Genomic DNA, 20,718 nt, shown 5'->3' on the forward strand with positions numbered 1-20,718 from the left:
TACTGGTGCAGCATGTTCTAGTACGGACCGAACAAAAGCTTTGTGTGTGTATACAGGGTTATTACAAATTATTGAAGCGATTTCACAGCTCTACAATAACTTTATTATTTGAGATATTTTCACACACACACAAAAACTCAAAGTTTTTTTAGGCATTCACAAATGTTCGATACGTGCCCCTTTAGTGATTCGGCAGACATCAAGCCGATAATCAAGTTCCTCCCACACTCGGCGCAGCATGTCCCCATCAATGAGTTCGAAAGCATCGTTGATGCGAGCTCGCAGTTCTAGCACGTTTCTTGGTAGAGGAGGTTTAAGCACTGAATCTTTCACATAACCCCACAGAAAGAAATCGCATGGAGTTAAGTCGGGAGAGCGTGGAGGCCATGACATGAATTGCTGATCATGATCTCCACCACGACCGATCCATCGGTTTTCCAATCTCCTGTTTAAGAAATGCCGAACATCATGATGGAAGTGCGGTGGAGCACCATCCTGTTGAAAGATGAAGTCGGCGCTGTCGGTCTCCAGTTGTGGCATGAGCCAATTTTCCCCGGGCTACGCGTGAAACTTGCCTGCACGCGTTCAACCGTTTCTTCGCTCACTGCAAGCCGACCCGTTGATTTCCCCTTACAGAGGCATCCAGAAGCTTTAAACTGCGCATACCATCGCCGAATGGGGTTAGCAGTTGGTGGATCTTTCTTGAACTTCGTCCCGAAGTGTCGTTGCACTGTTATGACTGACTGATGTGAGTGCATTTCAAGCACGACATACGCTTTCTCGGCTCCTGTCGCCATTTTGTCTCACTGCGCTCTCGAGCGCTCTGACGGCAGAAACCTGAAGTGCGGCTTCAGCCGAACAAAACTTTATGAGTTTTTCCACGTATCTGTAGTGTGTCGTGACCATATGTCAATGAATGGAGCTACAGTGAATTTATGAAATCGCTTCAATCATTTGTAATAGCCCTGTATAATTGTTTCGGTATTTTGCCCCGTTTGTCCTGCTTCTAAGTAGGCGGAGTGGTTTTAGCCTCGTTTTAGCCTTTGTCCTGATGTCCTTTCTATGTGGCTCCCATGACATGTATTTGTCTAGGGTGCTCCTCAGATACTTTGCGCTGTCCTTTGCTGTTATGGTGCGGCTCCGTGCCGCTAACGAAGTACCTCGCACGGAAAGAAAGAACAGCTGATGCTACTGAGGACTCGCCCGCGAGCATTTCCAAAGGCTTCTTGAGCTCTTATTCATGACGGCATTCAGACAGTAAAGGGGGCTGTCGATTGTTGGATACGAATGCGAAATACCTGCAGTCTGCGTTTCCGCAAAGTGATTTTTGCGTTAAAATGGCGACCGTCCTACAAGTTCTACCAGAGGTGCGGCGCAGAGCGTTGCAGTTTCCGTGGTGTAGCGGTTATCACGTCTGCCTAACACGCAGAAGGTCTCCGGTTCGATTCCGGGCGGAAACGCTTTTTCGTCGCACTCAACAAGACACTTGCTACAGTGGTCATTTAAATCGGCGCGTTAGAGAAGAAACTGTGTTGGATGCCGTGGAGACTTCTCCAAGCACCAGCACGTGTGCCGTTGGCTCGGAGTTAAGAATGTTTTGAGCACCGAGTCCCCTAGACGCCTTTCATCTCTAAAGGATGCAGCTATTGCACACCGATGACCATCCTGCACGTGTGCGTTTCGCGCAATGGTTTCTGCAACAAAGTGACCGCGATGTGCATTTACCAGCTTATTAGTTGTTCACTGATGAGGCCACACTGAGTAGGGATAGTGTATTCAGTCACCAAAATGAGCATTTGTGAGCATCAGAAGACTCCAACGGTGAGCGGTACCACGCACTACAATTTCGCTTCACAGTTACTGTGGGGCGGGTTTGGTCGCGGCTGCTCAGTCGGGTCGTACCTTTTACGATCTCGCTCCAACGCCGCGAATTATCAGACCTTTGTCGAACAGGTTATTCCGGGCTCGCTTGAAGGTGTTCAGCAAATGTTAGGACGAGTGTGTGGTTCCAAAATGACGGGCCCCGTACTCATTTTGCAGTGGCTGTTCGTCGGCGTCCGAACAGGTCACTCACTCCCGCATCGACGGAGTGGGCGCGCAGAACCGGTTCCCAGGCCCCCACGTTCGCAGTATTTATCGAGCCTCGGTTTCTTTTTGCGGGGAGCTATAAAATCTCGCATGTATCGCGATCCTGTGGACTGTTATATGGATCCCGTTGCAAGAATCGTCTGCGCAGCTGCCACGATAAAAGGAACTCCCGGTGTGTTTGGCAGTCATGGTCCGTCTACATCAGGTAAGCATGGCTTCTGGTGGTGCGAACTTCGAGCATCTGTTGCAACATTAGAGCTGTATTCGTGTCGTACAACTCGTGTACTCATTATGTCCATCAAATGTTTCAAATGAATCACTGTCTTGTTTCCTTTCCGATATTCGATCTCTGCCATCACTTACCCCTGACGTTCGTGGCCACGGGTTGCTATGCAGTTCTAAGTCCGTATGATGTGCCGCGCCTCCCCCAGAAGTTTGTTGCAACATCCCTGTAGGAGCACGTACTACTAAAATCTGTTCATACCACCTCGTTCCCTGAGCGGAGGTAATCGTGCGGTGCGGATGGAGGAGGACAACGACCGCCGCGGAGAAAGTAACGGGCTGGTAGTAGAGAGGCGAGCAGAGTACTTGAAACACAGTACCCATTTCTTGCTCTGGTGTAATTGAATGGGGGAGAGAGACAGATTTCGTGTAGGTGCCTGTTTACAGAGACGCTTACCTTTGCATGCGGTGTATATCCTTAGCACACAACAAAGCCGAGGAAACAAACGGAAACCGGCACTGAACGGCTGTTCACTGCAGCGCTGGAGAATGGTGGGCCGCTTACGTCGGCGGAAGTGGCAAAAGGCATGAAACGTTCCGAAGTACCTCAAAGAGTTCCAGGCAGAACTCTAGCTCTCACGGAACAAGAAAAAGTAAACAGGCTACAGTGTGTGAAATGGCGCCTCCAACAATGCGTTTGCACGGGCGGATGACACTTGGCAACCTATTTCGCCGTTACGCAAAACAAATGTAGGTCTACCCAACAATGAAGCATGACATACTTAAATAAATCAATACCAGACACGCTTACCTTATGTCACACGTAGTCATCTTGCCTTGGCATCAGCGAACTCCTGCATAACTCTGTTCAACTCCAAACAGTCAGCTGTAGCTCATGTTCCGTCGCCATTGTTGTCAGCCCACACAGTCGTGGCTGACCCATCGTCGTCGTTGACCTCTGGTACGTTTTAATCAGTTCAAGTTTCGAAAAACTTCTTTCTCCACTTGCCACTGTCACCGTTTATGTCAGCTATGTTCTTAGGAGTACATTTACTTTGGGTGCAAAGCCATATTCTCGTGTGGGTTTAAAAGCTTCAGTTGGTGTGCTACCACACTATACCAACGTCGAGACCAAAAAAGTTCATCTTTAAAATCGACAAGACAGATGTCCTTAAAATTGTCGTACAGTTCGGAAGAATTGTCAGGTGATATGTCTTTGATTCTACTAACTCTGTACAAAAAATCAGGAAGCTCACTATGACTTTCGAGCTGTTGAAATTTTCATTGGAAGCATGTATTGAGTTGGCGCATAAGATCGCAGCGTTCTTTCTGTGAGTTCAATAAACACAACAGGTACAAGTAACAGAGACTTTAGTTATCAATAATACAGGGTGATTCAAAAAGAATACCACAACTTTAAAAATGTGTATTTAATGAAAGAAACATAATATAACCTTCTGTTATACATAATTACAAAGAGTATTTAAAAAGGTTTTTTTCACTCAAAAACAAGTTCAGAGATGTTCAATATGGCCCCCTCCAGACACTCGAGCAATATCAACCCGTTACTCCAACTCGTTCCACACTCTCTGTAGCATATCAGGCGTAACAGTTTGGATAGCTGCTGTTATTTCTCGTTTCAAATCATCAATGGTGGCTGATAGAGGTGGCCGAAACACCATATCCTTAACATACCCCCATAAAAAAAATCGCAGGGGGTAAGATCAGGGCTTCTTGGAGGCCAGTGATGAAGTGCTTTGTCACGGGCTGCCTGGCGGCCGATCCATCGCCTCGGGTAGTTGACGTTCAGGTTTCATAACCAACGTTTTTCGTAGGACTCTCCATACAGTTGATTGTGGAATTTGCAGCTCTCTGCTAGCTCTGCGAGTCGATTTTCCTGGGCTGCGAACAAATGCTTGCTGGATGCGTGCTACATTTTCATCACTCGTTCTCGGCCGTCCAGAACTTTTCCCTTTGCACAAACACCCATTCTCTGTAAACTGTTTATACCAACGTTTAATACACCACCTATCAGGAGGTTTAACACCATACTTCGTTCGAAATGCACGCTGAACAACTGTCGTCGATTCACTTCTGCCGTACTCAATAACACAAAAAGCTTTCTGTTGAGCGGTCGCCATCTTAGCATCAACTGACGCTGACGCCTAGTCAACAGCGCCTCAAGCGAACAAATGTACAACTAAATGAAACTTTATAGCTCCCTTAATTCGCCGACAGATAGTGCTTAGCTCTGCCTTTTGTCGTTGCAGAGTTCCTAAAGTTGTGGTATTCTTTTTGAATCACACTGTATATCCTCCTTCACTATTTACGACAGTCTGACATCGATGGGGTAACTTTTCGATTCTGCGACTGTACAAATCATGTCGTTTTGAGGTGAAGAACTCGTCGAGCCACGTTCGGAGCGGGTTTTTATCTGCAAAGCAAGTTTTTTGAAGGTCGTACGATTGAGAGCGGAAAAGGTGAAAATCTGAGGGTGAAAGATCAGTTAAACAAGATGGGTGCGGAATGACTGCCCAACCTAACTCCTGTATAGTGTTCTGTCAGTCTGGCGAAATGCGGGGCGGGTGTCATCGAGGAGTAGCATCATTTCACGCTGTCCTCCTGGTCGTTGTTCTCGGAGTGCGTCGACAGTATGTGTCGGCAGTGACGGTTACACCACGGGAAGCAATTCCTGGTACGCCACACCGTCGCTGCTCCACCAGACGCATAACATTACCTCTTGTGGACGCGCGCAGGTCTGGTGCTGCTTTGTTTGGGCTCAGTCATTCCTTTCTTTTCCATAAGTTACCACGAAGTCAGCGTTTATCGTCAACAGCAGCGATGCAGGATCGGAAGGGTCGGTGTTGTTCACGAGGCAATTGATGTGCAAGCAGGGACGCACGTATGGCTACCAACTAATTCTTGTGATTCTAGCTTAGAGCATGCCTAATAAATTAGCCGCTATGTCCTCAGAGAAAGTTCGCCGTCGCAAATCAGAGGTAGAAAAGGTTAATATGATTTCAGTAAGTTGCAGGAGCATCCAAGGAAAAGTCCCAGGATTAGTATCGCTTATTGAATGTTATAAAGCACAGATAGTATTAGGAACAGAAGTTGGTTGAAACCAGACGTTAATGACAACGAAATCCTGAGTTCAGATTGGAATATGTATCGTAAGGATAGGTCAGTCGCCAATGGTGGTGGCGTATTTATTGCAGTAAAGAATTCGAGAATATCTAGCGAGGTTATCACGGATTCCGATTGTCAATTAATCTGGGTGAAGTTAAGTATCAAAGATTGGTCACAAATGGTAAACATATGCTTTTATAGACTGCCTAGGTCAGGAGCTCTAGTGGTAGAGCGATTCACACTGAACTTGCAGAATATCGTTAGTAATTTCCTTGATCACGCCGTTGTAATAAGGGGTGACTTCAACTTGCCAGGTATAGATCGGGAATGTCATGCTATCAAAGCCGATGTCAGACACAGGGATTCGTGTGGCATTCTTCTTGATTGATGTCTTGTCCGAAAATTACTTTGAGCAGATAGTTAGAGAGTCGACTCGTGAGGGTAACGTCTTAGACCTCCTGGCAACAAACAGACGAACTTATCGAATCAGTTAACGTATAGGAAGGTATCAGTGATCGTAAGCCTGTGTTAGCACGTATGAGAACGGTGACAAAGAATTTTAAGAAAGATGGGAAGATTTTTCTGCTTAGCAAAAGTGACAGGATAAAAATTTCAGAATATCTGAGCAGTCAGCATCAAATATTCGGTCATGAGGGCGAAGATGTGGAATACAAATGGAAGAAATTCAAGGGAATCGTGCAACGTGCCCTAGACAAATATGTTCCGAGTAAGGTCTTAAGGAATGGGTAGGACCAACCATGGTATAATAGCCGTGTTAGAAAACAGCTACGTAAACAATGAGAATTTCACCGCAGATTCAGGAGAAGTAAAAGCCTAGCTGACAAACAAAAGCTGAACGAAGTGAAAATGAGCGTAAGGAGAGAAGCGTTCAACGGCTTTGAAAGTAAAACTTTGTCAACCGATCTGATTACAATCCGTAAGAGGTTTTGATCGTATGTAAAATCAGTAAGTACGTCAAAATCATCAATTCATTCACTCAGTGACCACACGGTACCGAAGCGGAAGATGTCAGAGAGAAGGCCGAAATGCTGAATACGGTTTGCCAAAATAGTTTCGCTGCTGAAGATCCTTAAAATCGTCGTACGAAAGTCAAAATGCCAGGTATTCTTATAACGGATCGCGGAATAGAAAAACAACTACAGTCTCTTTAGTAGTGGAAAAGCATCAGGATCAGATGAGATACCTGTCAGATTCTACAAAGATTATGCGAAAGAACGTGCTCCTCTTCTAGCAGTGGTTTACCGCAGATCGCTTGAGCAACGAGGAGCACCTGGCGACTGGAAGAAAGCGCAGGTCATTCCCGTTTTTAAGAAGGGCTGTACGACAGATGCACACAATTATACACCTATATCGTTGACGTCAATCTGTTGAAGAATTATGGAACATATTTTATGCTCAAGAATTAAGACGTTCTTGGAGAAGGAAAATCTCCTCTATAAAAATCTACGTGGATTCCACAAACAGAGATCCTGAGAAATTCGGCTCGGTCTGTTCCTGCATGAGATCCACAGCGCAGTTGTAGAATTTTGGAACACGTGTTGTGTTCGAGTATAATGACTTTTCTGGAGACTAGAAATCTACTCTGTAGGAATCAGCATGGGTTTCGAAAAAGACGGTCATGTGAAACCCAGCTCGCGCTATTCGTCCACGAGACTCAGAGGGCCATAGACACGGGTTCACAGGTAGATGCCGTGTTTCTTGACTTCCGCAAGGCGTTCGATACAGTTCCCCACAGTCGTTTAATGAACAAAGTAAGAGCATATGGACTATCAGACCAATTGTGTGATTGGATTGAGGAGTTCCTAGATAACAGGACGCAGCATGTCATTCTCAATGGAGAGAAGTCTTCGGAATTGAGTGATTTCAGGTGTGCCGCAGGGGAGTGTCATAAGACCGTTGCTATTCACAATATACATAAATGACCTTGTGGATGACATCGGAAGTTCACTGAGGCTTTTTGCAGATGATGCTGTGGTGTACCGAGAGGTTGCAACAATGGAAATTGTACTGAAATGCAGGAGGATCTGCAGCGAATTGACGCATGGTGCAGGGAATGGCAACTGAATCTCAATGTAGACAAGTGTAATGTGCTGCGAATACACAGAAAGATAGATCCTTTATCATTTAGCTACAAAATAGCAGGTCAGCAACTGGAAGCAGTTAATACCATAAATTATCTGGGAGTACGCATTAGGAGTGATTTAAAATGGAATGATCATATAATGTTGATCGTCGGTAAAGCAGATGCCAGACTGAGATTCATTGGAAGAATCCTAAGGAAATGCAATCCGAAAACAAAGGAAGTAGGTTACAGTACGCTTGTTCGACCACTGCTTGAATACTGCTCAGCAGTGTGGGATCAGTACCAGATAGGGTTGATAGAAGAGATAGAGAAGATCCGACGGAGAGCAGCGCGCTTCGTTACAGGACCATTTAGTAATCGCGAAAGTGTTACGGAGATGATAGATAAACTCCAGTGGAAGACTCTGCAGGAGAGACGCTCAGTAGCTCGGTACGGGTTTTTGTCAAAGTTTCGAGAACATACCTTCTCTGAAGAGTCAAGCAGTATATTGCTCCCTCCTACGTATATCTCGCGAAGAGACCATGAGGATAAAATCAGAGAGATTAGAGCCCACACAGAGGCATACCGACAATTCTTCTTTCCACGAACAATACGAGACTGGAATAGAAGGGAGAACCGATAGAGGTACTCAAGGTACCCTCCGCCACACACCGTCATGTGGCTTGCGGAGTATGGATGTAGATATAGATGTAGCTGCAGTGGACGACGGCGCTCAGGCTGATGCCGCGTTCTTTCATTTCAGTGAGGCATTTGACACCGTCCCGCACTACCGTTTAGTGGAAAAAATACGAGCTTATCGAGTATCGGAGCAGATTTGCGACTGTATTCAAGACTTCCTTTTAGACAGAAGTCAACACGTCGCTCTTAACGGAACAAAATCGACTGATGTGAAGGTAATTTCCGACTTACCCCAAGGAAGTGTGATAGGACCTTTGCTGCTTACAGTATATTTAAATGACTTAGTAGAAAGCGTCGGATGCCCTCTAAGGCTGTTCGCAGATGATGCAGCTGTCTATAAAAAAAAGTAGCAACACCAGAAGTTAGTTACGATTTGCAGAATGACTTTCAGAAAATTTGTGAATGATGCAGGCTCTGGCAGTTGACACTGAACGTAAATAAATGTAACATATTGCGCATACATAGGAGGAGAAATCCACTGCTGTATAGCTACTCTATTGATGACAAACCATTGGAAACAATATCTGCCGTAAAATACCTACGAGGAACTATCTGGAGCGGCCGGGCGAGAGACCACTTTTCGGAAAGAGTCGGACAACATAGTACTTCCCTCTACATGCGTCTGGCTGTATGACCACGGGGAGAAAATTCGAAAAATTAGAGCCAATGAGCAGCGCGGAGTGGCAGTGCGGTCTCAGGAGCCATGCCACGGATTGCGCCGTCCCTCCGACCGGATGTTCGACTCCTCCCTCGGGCATGGGTGTGTGTGTTCAAAAATGGCTCTGAGCACTATGCGACTTAACTTCTCAGGTCATCAGTCGCCTAGAACTTAGAACTAATTAAACGTAACTAACCTAAGGACATCACACACATCCATGCCCGAGGCAGGATTCGAACCTGCGACCGTAGCGGTCGCTCGGCTCCAGACTGTAGCGCCTAGACCCGCACGGCCACTCCGGCCGGCGGTGTGTGTGTTGTTCTAGCATAAGCTAGTTTAAGTAGTGTGTAAGTCTAGGGACCGATGACCTCAGCAGTTTGGTCCCTTAGGAATTCACACACATTTGAACATAGAGCCAGCGCAGAGGCTTACCGACAATCATTCTTCCCACGAGTTATTCGCGAGTGGAACAGGATTGGAGGGCTCAGTTAGTGGTACAAACAGTAACCTCTGCTACACACCATTAGGTGGCTTGCGGGGTATAATGTAGATGTAGATGCGGTACTCATACACCCTATTTTTGAACCTTCCCATTGCATGTAAATGTACAGGACGGTGGAATGATGAGAGTGCATCACATTTGCCTGTTCTCGAGTACACTGCCGTGCATCATTGTGGGTTAATGCGTTTAAACGATCTTAATCAAACCCTCAAGGTCTACCTGACTTGGAGAGTCACTAACGTCAAAACGAGCCTCCCTAAAACGAGAAAACCATTTTCTTGCCGTCTTCTGTTCAGTGGTATTATGCCCATACACGACACAAGGGTTTTTGGCCGCCTCCGCTGATGTTATCCCTCTTTTGAACTCAAACAGAAGAATATGTCGGAAACGTTGGCACTCCATTTTCTAGCGTCCACAGCTCGTCTCACAATTTCCAAATAGAAAATGCCGATCTGTACTCTCAAAAAGCAACAGTGAACTACAAATAAAAGATCAGATCGATAAATAGACTTCTAAACAACCGGAATACCAATATGCAAAACAAAAACGTTACGAACTTGTGCACCAACCTGATATTATATCATCTAGTACTGGTTTTGTACTGCATTTCTGGATCTTTAGTTCTCTCGTCATCTCCCTCATACTGGAACTGTTTCTTCTTCTGTCTCTTTCATCTCTGAGTTGTACCACCTGCGGTAGGATTTTCTGAATCGTGTTGGGTCGTCATTTCTTTTGCGTGTAATACGTAAACTTGGAATTGAGAAGGTCCTACCTGCTGTTCGCTTTCTGAATAAGTCGGTAGCTTTCGATAGATCTGTGATAATATTTTGTAGATTTTATGCTGACAACATTAATATGGAGTAGTACAGGGTTATTACAAATGATTGAAGCGATTTCACAGCTCTGCAATAACTTTATTATTTGAGATATTTTCAAAATGCTTTGCACACACATACAAAAACTCAAAAAGTTTTTTTAGGCATTCACAAATGTTCGATATGTGCCCCTTTAGTGATTCGGCAGACATCAAGCCGATAATCAAGTTCCTCCCACACTCGGCGCAGCATGTTCCCCATGAATGAGTTCGAAAGCATCATTGATGTGAGCTCGCAGTTCTGGCACGTTTCTTGGTAGAGGAGGTTTAAACACTGAATCTTTCACATAACCCCACAGAAAGAAATCGCATGGGGTTAAGTCGGGAGAGCGTGGAGACCATGACATGAATTGCTGATCACGATCTCCACCACGACCGATCCATCGGTTTTCCTATCTCCTGTTTAAGAAATGCCGAACATCATGATGGAAGTGCGGTGTAGCACCATCCTGTTGAAAGATGAAGTCGGCGCTGTCGGTCTCCAGTTGTGGCATGAGCCATTTTCCGCAGGCTACGCGTGAAACTTGCCCGCACGCGTTCAACCGTTTCTTCGCTCACTGCAGGCCGACCCGTTGATTTCCCCTTACAGAGGCATCCAGAAGCTTTAAACTGCGCATACCATCGCCGAATGGAGTTAGCAGTTGGTGGATCTTTGTTGAACTTCGTCCTGAAGTGTCGTTGCACTGTTATGACTGACTGATGTGAGTGCATTTCAAGCACGACATACGCTTTCTCGGCTCCTGTCGCCATTTTGTCTCACTGCGCTCTCGAGCGCTCTGACGGCAGAAACCTGAAGTGCGGCTTCAGCCGAGCAAAACTTTATGAGTTTTTCTACGTATCTGTAGTGTGTCGTGACCATATGTCAATGAATGGAGCTACAGTGAATTTATGAAATCGCTTCAATCATTTGTAATAGCCCTGTATATCATACCGTATCACCACGGAACAGAGGAACGTAAAATCAGGGATAATGTTCGCCAAATTGCCAGTATCATGTGCAACGCCTGTGTACATGTTTTCGTCTTCACTTATTCAACCAGTGCATGACAGACGTCCTGCTTTCCCACGTTGCTCTTCTGGCACAGCAACAGCGCGTGCAGACCCCGGGCTGTCCAGCTGACGTGCCTCGGCTCCGTCCCGGCACTCCACTCACTGGTGGGTGCGTCTGGGAGCTAGGAGGCGGACATACGTGGCAGGTTATGCAAAACAATTAACAACATTATTATTCCCCACTTTCAGTCTCAATTCCATCATTCAGTAAACATTTTTAATCAATTATTTCATTACCACGTTTCTAGCTATCACTTTGCCGGGAGTTAAGGGGCTCCGGAACGCCCTATACTTGCAATGTTAAAATAACGCTTATAAATTACATCTTTCCTCACAAAGTATTTGAGGTAGGAAGTTGAACTTTTTACAGATTATTTATTGGAATATGGGCTACAACTTAACTCAGGGATTTTACAAAATTTTAGTTCAGTTATTAAAGATGATTTTTTTTCAATTGTAATGAAAATTCACAACTTTTTTTGCAATTTTTTATTTATATATTCAAAAATATACAGTTTTTTGGAAAAAGGCTGTGTTAAATTATGCAGAAGGTACTGTGTACCATTTACTGAAAGTTTGAAACAAATATGTTTGGAAGATCCTTAGAAAACATGTAATTAGTATGAGAAAATAAAAGTTTTGGGAATCGAGCGACAAAGATTGGATTAACTTTTTAGTGCATTTCAGGTCCATAGGATGGATTATCTTCATCCTCTGCAAACTCCTCCTCCAGCTTCCTCTTGTTCCTCCTCCTGTTTACTCTTGCTTGTATTTCTAGACTCTTTACAGCCCTGTCTGCAGCCCGAAGGCGTTCCTTGTCTAAAGCATGCATCGCTCGTACCATGTTAGAACCTATCTTCATTCCCATATTTCTAAATATCTTGCACCTTACAATGTTGCCATCATTGAAAGGATTTCTAATAACTTTACTTTTACTCATTATTATACTTCAACAAAACAGAGACTCAAGAAACAGAATTAATTACGAATATTTTCGAGATAACGACAGAGTAAATAAACATGAAACAATCGACCATCACACCAGCGATATATATTGAACCATCACAGGTTAGCCACAACACATACTTTATCTCACATCACTAAAATGTACCTGATGAACACGGACGTTAATAATAACACCATTTGACAGCAGTTTAACAGCGCCACAGTGGGTCACGCCCATGTAGAACACATTTCAAAAAAAATTTAAAAATAGTTGTAGTCTTCGGAATTGAATAAATTATATATCTATTAAAAGGTAATAGTCTGCAGATTCAGAAAACGCAAAAAAGTAAAAATTAAACTTTTCATGATTTTGAGCCTTTCCGGAGCCCCTTAAAAATAGTGCATTTACGGCGAATATAGTCGGACCGTTACACAACGTGGCTGTACTTCTGTGTGTAACGAAACGCTCAAATAATTTCGACGTGTAAAACGGCATAACAGGAGACGAAATTTATTTGAAGGGTTAGTGCGAAACTAAGCAGCAGTCAGCCGTTTGGGTAGCAGAAGAGAACCAAAACCAATAAAAGTGGTTGGTTCCAGATTCACGTCTAGGGAAACGATCACTCGTGTCTTTGGTTAGACTGGACAGACCGAGACTACTACACTGCTTTAGACCACCGAAAAAGGATTCATTCTTAACGGTATAAGCCAACAACAATTTGCTTGCCACAAGTCATTAACGAAATACCGAAAACAATCAAACACGTCGCATCATTCTACATCATGACAAAACGAACTATCACATAGCAACGAAACAGTCGGTTTTTTGTCGAAAAAAAAACATCGAATTAAGGTCTTATGTCCTTTAACCGCCTGATTTATCAATGGTTTTTAAAAACCTGTTTTTGCTACTACTGATATTATGATATAAAACGTCGTCTGCTGTCTAGATTGAAACGTATTTACGATTTCCAGATCTAGAAATCACACAAAAAACAAATGCAAAAATATTTCATTCCAGCGGTTCGTAAGCAGGTGGAAATCGATCTGGCTACTGTCAAGCGACAGCAAGCTGCCGGGAGGGCTACCAAGAGTTGTGTGCCAGAGGTACCGAAGATCAAGCACAAATCTCCTGTATCTCCTGTGGACGCTGTCTCTCCCGAAGGAAATCCCAGCCCCGCCATTTGACACTTGACATGTACGGTGAAATAATAGTATCCCTTAGGGAATCGACAGTAAGGCATGGAAAGGACCACGGGGTATAGTCAGTGTGTACCTGGAGGCCTCAATCAACATGTTGAAGAGGCTATTCCGGCAGCCATCGAGGGAAGAGGGTTCAACCAACTAGATTGTGGCGCACGTTGGAACGGACAATGCTTGACGTCTAGGCTTCGAGGTCGTACTTGGATCATTCCAGCGACTACCAGAGAGGACTGAGAATACTAGCCTTGCTCATGCAGTTTCAGCAAAGCTCACAAGCTGCAGCGTTTTCTCCAGAACAGAACGTCGCCTCCAATTCTTAGTCTAATGGAAGGTTGAGCTAGAGACTCTGAAGGTTCTATGACGAGCTAGGCTGTGGCTTCCTAGGGCTGAGACTCTAGGGTCCCCCTGAATAGGTCAAATGTGCCCTACACACCAGAAGCAGCTACCCAAGTTGCTGACTGTGCGTAGAGTGCACACAAGTTTTTTTTATATTAAGCGCCTCTCCGTCCAATGCTGATAACGATAGCTGTGGGGAAACCCGGAAGTATCGGTGTAAGATACACACAAATGTCTCCCGCACATGAGAGTATCAAAACCCTAGTGGCTGACTGCCGAAACATTCGCAACGAAGTGCCAGAGTTCTAAGGGCTCCTATCAAGCTCTGAAACTCACATAATATTAGGCACAGAAAGCTGGTTAAAATCTGAGGTTCACATTAGTGACATCTTTGGGAAAAATTTAAATGTATACGAAAAGGATAGGGAAACAGGAAATGGAGGTGGTCAATTTGTCGCAGTAGAAAAGAAACTCAAATTCACTGAGATAGAAGCTGAAGCTGCTGGTGAGACTATTTGGGCCAACTCAATATCAAGGTGGGCTAAGAATTATAGTTGGGTCCTTCTATCGACCACCAGATTCTCCTCCAGATGAGACCGGAAATGTTAGAGAAAATCTCATTTCAGTTGTACGTAAGTTCCGTAATAATACTGTGATAACTGGAGGAGACTTTAATTATCCAACGGTCAATTGGGTTACTAAAAGTCTTCTCTGAAAATTACCTAGAACAGATAGTTAACAACCTCACGCGTGATGTAAATATATTACATCTAATGGCAACAAAAAGACCTCATGTCTCTGAGGAAATTCACATTGAAAGTGGTATCAGTGACCATAACGCAGTTATAGCAACAATGAACACCAAAACATAAAGGACAACACCAGCACGCAGAAAGATTTATATGTACAGCAAACTAGACGGAGAAACAGTAGGGTCATACCTCGAGGAGGAACTGTAAATCTTTAGCACAGGACTGGAGCATATAGAGGAATTATAGCTCAGGTATAAAAGAACAATTGACCATGCACTGGACAGATAGGTACGCAGTAGGAGAGTTCATACTGGGAGAGATTCGCTATGGTATAGAGTCACCAAAAGAAACATCTAAAGAAAGAGAGACTACTACATGATAGGTATGAAACAAAGCATAGAGTTGTAGATAGAGAGATGCTGAATGGAACACGTTTGGCAGTCAAGAGAGCAATGCGTAAAGCCTTCAGTGACTACCGTAGCAGAATATTATCAAATGACATTTTACAAAATTCACAGAAATTATTGTCATATATAAAGGTTGTTAGTGGTACTAAAGTTAAGTGTCCAGTCACTGATGGACGAGACAGGAACTGAATTTGAGAGCAGCAAAACAAAAGCAGAAATGTTTGGCTCTGTTCTCAAATGTTTCTTTACAGAGGAAAACCCAGGAGAATTGCCCAAATTTAGTCCTCGTACCACTTAAAAGATAAATGAAATAAGTTTTAGTGTCAGTGCCGTAAAGAAACAGCTGAAATCGTTAAAACTGAACAAAGCCCTAGGGCTCGATGGAATCCCTGTCAGATTTTATACTGAATTCGCGGCTGAGTTAGCCCCGTCTTCTAACTATAATCTACCGTATATCCGTAAAGCGTAAAACTGTGCCTGGTAGTCGGAAGAAAGCACATATCACAACTGTCTACTGAAAGGGTAGAAGTAGTGATCCACAAAACTACCGTCCAATATACACTCCTGGAAATTGAAATAAGAATACCGTGAATTCATTGTCCCAGGAAGGGGAAACCTTATTGACACATTCCTGGGGTCAGATACATCACATGATCACACTGACAGAACCACAGGCACATAGACACAGGCAACAGAGCATGTACAATGTCGGCACTAGTACAGTGTATATCCACCTTTCGCAGCAATGCAGGCTGCTATTCTCCCATGGAGACGATCGTAGAGATGCTGGATGTAGTCCTGTGGAACGGCTTGCCATGCCATTTCCACCTGGCGCCTCAGTTGGACCAGCGTTCGTGCTGGACGTGCAGACCGCGTGAGACGACGCTTCATCCAGTCCCAAACATGCTCAATGGGGGACAGATCCGGAGATCTTGCTGGCCAGGGTAGTTGACTTACACCTTCTAGAGCACGTTGGGTGGCACGGGATACATGCGGACGTGCATTGTCCTGTTGGAACAGCAAGTTCCCTTGCCGGTCTAGGAATGGTAGAACGATGGGTTCGATGACGGTTTGGATGTACCGTGCACTATTCAGTGTCCCCTCGACGATCACCAGTGGTGTACGGCCAGTGTAGGAGATCGCTCCCCACACCATGATTCCGGGTGTTGGCCCTGTGTGCCTCGGTCGTATGCAGTCCTGATTGTGGCGCTCACCTGCACGGCGCCAAACACGCATACGACCATCATTGGCACCAAGGCAGAAGCGACTCTCATCGCTGAAGACGACACGTCTCCATTCGTCCCTCCATTCACGCCTGTCGCGACACCACTGGAGGCGGGCTGCACGATGTTGGGGCGTGAGCGTAAGACGGCCTAACGGTGTGCGGGACCGTAGCCCAGCTTCATGGAGACGGTTGCGAATGGCCCTCGCCGATACCCCAGGAGCAACAGTGTCCCTAATTTGCTGGGAAGTGGCGGTGCGGTCCCCTACGGCACTGCGTAGGATCCTACGGTCTTGGCGTGCATCCGTGCGTCGCTGCGGTCCGGTCCCAGGTCGACGGGCACGTGCACCTTCCGCCGACCACTGGCGACAACATCGATGTACTGTGGAGACCTCACGCCCCACGTGTTGAGCAATTCGGCGGTACGTCCACCCGGCCTCCCGCATGCCCACTATACGCCCTCGCTCAAAGTCCGTCAACTGCACATACGGTTCACGTCCACGCTGTCGCGGCATGCTACCAGTGTTAAAGACTGCGATGGAGCTCCGTATGCCACGGCAAACTGGCTGACACTGACGGCGGCGGTGCACAAATGCTGCGCAGCTAGCGCCATTCGACGGCCAACACCGCGGTTCCTGGTGTGTCCGCTGTGCCGTGCGTGTGATCATTGCTTGTACAGCCCTCTCGCAGTGTCCGGAGCAAGAATGGTGGGTCTGACACAGCGGTGTCAATGTGTTCTTTTTTCCATTTCCAGGAGTGTACTTGACATCGATTTGTTGTAGAAGCTTAGAATATATTCTGAGCTCAATCGTAGTGAGGTATCTTGAACAGAATGACCTCCTCAGTGCCAATAGTATGGATTTCAAAAACATCGATCATGTGAAACTCAGCTCGCACTTTTCTCACGTGACATACTGAAAGCTTCGGATAAAGGCAGTCAGGAAGATGCAGTACATCTTGATTTCCAAAAAGCATTTGACTCAGTACCACACCTAAGCTTAGTATCAAAAGTCCAATCATATGGGGTATCAGATGAAATACGTGACTGGATTGAGGACTTTTTGGTAGGGAGGATGCAGTATGTTTTCTTGGATGGAGAGTCATCGTCAACGTAGAAGTAACTTCAGGTGTGCCCCAGGAGAGTCTGTTGGGACCTTTGCTATTCATGTTGTATATTAATGACCTTGTTGACAATATTAATAGTAAAGTCAGGCTTTGGCAGATGATGCAGTGATCTATAATGAAGTACTATCTGAGGGAATCTGCATAAATATGCAAACAGATATTGATAAGATTTCAAACTGGTGCAGAGCCGGCCGTGGTGGCCAAGCGGTTAAAGGCGCTACAGTCTGGAACCGCGCGACCGCTACGGTCGCAGGTTCGAATCCTGCCTCGGGCATGGATGTGTGTGATGTCCTTAGGTTAGTTAGGTTTAATTAGTTCTAAGTTCTAGGCGACTGATGACCTTAGAAGTTAAGTCGCATAGTGCTCAGAGCCATTTGAGCCAAACTGGTGCAGAGATTGGCAGCGTGCTTTAAATTTTCAAAAATGCAAAATAATTCACTTCAAAAACGAAAAAACATGGTATCGCATGAATACAATTCTAGTGAGTCACTGTTGAAATCAGTAAACTCATACAAATACTTGGATGTAATACTTAGTAGGGACATGAAGTGAAAAGTTTACATAGGTTCAGTCGTGGGTAAAACAGGCAGCAGACTGCGGTTTATTGGCAGAATACGGGGAGAAAGCAGTCAGTCTGCGAAAGAGATTGCTTAGAAATCACTCTTGCGATCCGTTCTAGACAAGTACACTATTGAAGATAGATGGAAACTATCCCAAGAAAGTCAACTGACAAAGTTTCAATAACAGCGCTTGAATGATGTCTCTAGGAACATACTACAACATGCAACATAGCACTCCCATACGGATCACCAGGACAGGGTTAGATTAATTACATCACACACAGAGGCAATTAAACAGTCAGTTTTCCCGCGCTCCATGTGTGAATGGAACTGGGAAAAGCCCTAATAACTGGTACAGTGGGACGTAACCTGTGGCATTCACTTCCCAGCGGTTGGCAGAGTGTAGCTCTAAATGTAGATGTTTTATATCAATAAAAAGAATCGCGTGTGGTGATATAAGCACACATTTTAGTAGCTGTAAAGACACATTCTGAATACCGTTGACAGCTGGTTCAAATGGCTCTGAGCACTATGGGACTCAACATCTTAGGTCATAAGTCCCCTAGAACTTAGAACTACTTAAACCTAACTAACCTAAGGACATCACACACACCCATGCCCGAGGCAGGATTCGAACCGTTGACAGCTATATATCAACTAAGCACACTATGCCCACACAAACGAAGAATGATTTATTCTTTCTGTGCCATTCCGGCAAACAAAACGATTTTCATCGCCTCAAGAACCTGCTTAAAATCCTTTCAAAACTACGTTTTTGATGTGCACTGATCACATTGAGTTCGAATGAATAAAGAAGCGTATAAAGTTTGAGAACCAATAAGACGATTTCGCCAAAACATGTTTTGCTATAACCGTGTTACAAAAAACTGAAAAGGCGGCGCTCTTAATGGTGACCAAAACGCACAGAGGAAAATTTAACTGAAAATTATGAAAGCCCATTTAGTGAGTAGGTGATTGCTGAATTGATTCAACGACAGCTGTATCACCTTTTTTGAAGAAAAACGTTGTTGCTTTCGTGAGTACAAGAGCAACAGGCTTATTCTGGACGAAAGTCACGTGCCAGAAAGGAGTCTCGCCGAACTATTAAGCAACGAGAGATGGAGGAAAATGGAAGAGCGGCAGCCGCGAAACATTACGCAGCCGAGCACAGCTCTGACTGAGCGAAACTTCAGGCTTCTCCCGCCGTATAAAATGTTCAAACAATTTACGGGTATGGAACAGACATCTTCGGTACCTGCCGAGGTCATTGAAGGTGTAACACTGCTGCAATGCTGTAAGTTGTTTGAACAGTTTTTCGCGTCGTTCGTGTCACTCTTTTCTATTATTATTATTATTTGCGTAACAACGCATATATGAAAAGAGCCGCGAAATATCTTTTAGTAATGCTGTGCTATGAATTTCTTTATCATCATTACTTTTTAACAAAACAGAATATATTGAGTTCTTATTGTTCTGTATCTGGCCTTCTATTAAAGGAACATTTTTCGTGACTGTAACTCATTCTAAAAATCAACATATCTTCACTATTTTATAGTTATTGAAAATGAAACTTACTTTGTTATGAATACTGATGTTACAGTTCGTATGATTGTTCAACAACAAGATTTTGCAGTGGATTTTGTTTCTCGGTAAAACACCATTCAATACCACGACTAGCACGAGAACATGAGACTCTTATTGAAAAAATACGTTTTCACTACAAAGTTTGCCAGATCAGAACCGAGCACAGCAAGATTCCTATTAGATTTTGAAGGTACATTATCTTTTTTGTACTGTTAGTTATATATTATCAGCAGCCCGCGTCAACCTGCAACACATCATAAAATCTGCTGCTCTGCACTGCAAGTCCGGAAGCTAAAAGAAATAATATTATTTAACTATTACTTTCCCGCTTCCTTGCGGTATGATAGATTCTATTTGAGGCAGTTTGAATGCGCCGCGGCAGCGGCTCTTGCGTTCGCCGCGCAGCTCGGCACCACAGATAATATTTAAATAACTGAAAAATGTCTCAACAGGATGGGATAATATGCAAGCAAGCTATAACAATTAATAATGCAAGTTTTCATTTAAATAACTCTATTTAAACATTTAAATACGTTAACTGTTACACACCTTTAAAATGCGCACGTAATGGCGTACATCTTTCAGTCTTGACAAAAGAATGCTACGCTAGCGTACAATACAACGTCACAGGATATCCTACTCACTTAACTCCAAGAAGAAGAAGACAGAGAAATTAATGTTCGTCATGTATTGTATACTAGTTACATATTCTAATCTTTGTTTGATATTTATCGTCTGTGGCGGTTTCATTACTCGCCGACGCAGATATTCTCTAAAATAAATAATAAAAAAAAATACATAATTTTATACAATAACACAATATGATACATATAATTTTCTCGTTACTACATAATATGTTTTTTTCTACTAGACGTTACAAGTTCTGATTATCCGTATTAGTCCCGTTCCGACAGATGCATTACAGAGGAGTGTGAAAACGCATCGCGAGAAGACGAATAGTATCCATACGCCAGTAAAGGAGAGGGATGTGCACAGCCCGAAGAACGTGCGGCTAGCGACAGAGACCGGCAGCGGCGGCTGTGACGAGCGCAGGGACGTTCAGAGCAGTCAGGCGATAGGGTTACACCTGTGCGACAACAAGGTGTGTGATTACAGCGGTGTCACGTGTCAGTGTGGTACGCTCTGGACGTCCTACAATAGCGACGTAAAAACGATGAAAAACCACAGGCCAAAAGTCGCCAATACATTATTATAATCTTCAGAACCTTCCGAGAAAGTCGTTCCAACAGTTCGGTAACAGCCCGTCGTTATTTTCGCAAAA

The 20,718-nt window shown here is 44.4% G+C and overlaps 1 non-coding gene across 1 annotated transcript; it reads left to right on the plus strand.

The window, feature by feature from the left end:
* The first annotated feature begins 1,387 nt into the window (after positions 1-1,387).
* Positions 1,388-1,460, plus strand: Trnav-aac (transfer RNA valine (anticodon AAC)). The gene has a single exon. It is a non-coding gene; the product is annotated as a tRNA-Val (tRNA).
* The last annotated feature ends 19,258 nt before the right edge of the window (positions 1,461-20,718 follow it).

This window comes from Schistocerca cancellata, chromosome 1 (genome assembly GCF_023864275.1).
Source record: "Schistocerca cancellata isolate TAMUIC-IGC-003103 chromosome 1, iqSchCanc2.1, whole genome shotgun sequence".
NCBI lineage: Eukaryota > Metazoa > Arthropoda > Insecta > Orthoptera > Acrididae > Schistocerca > Schistocerca cancellata.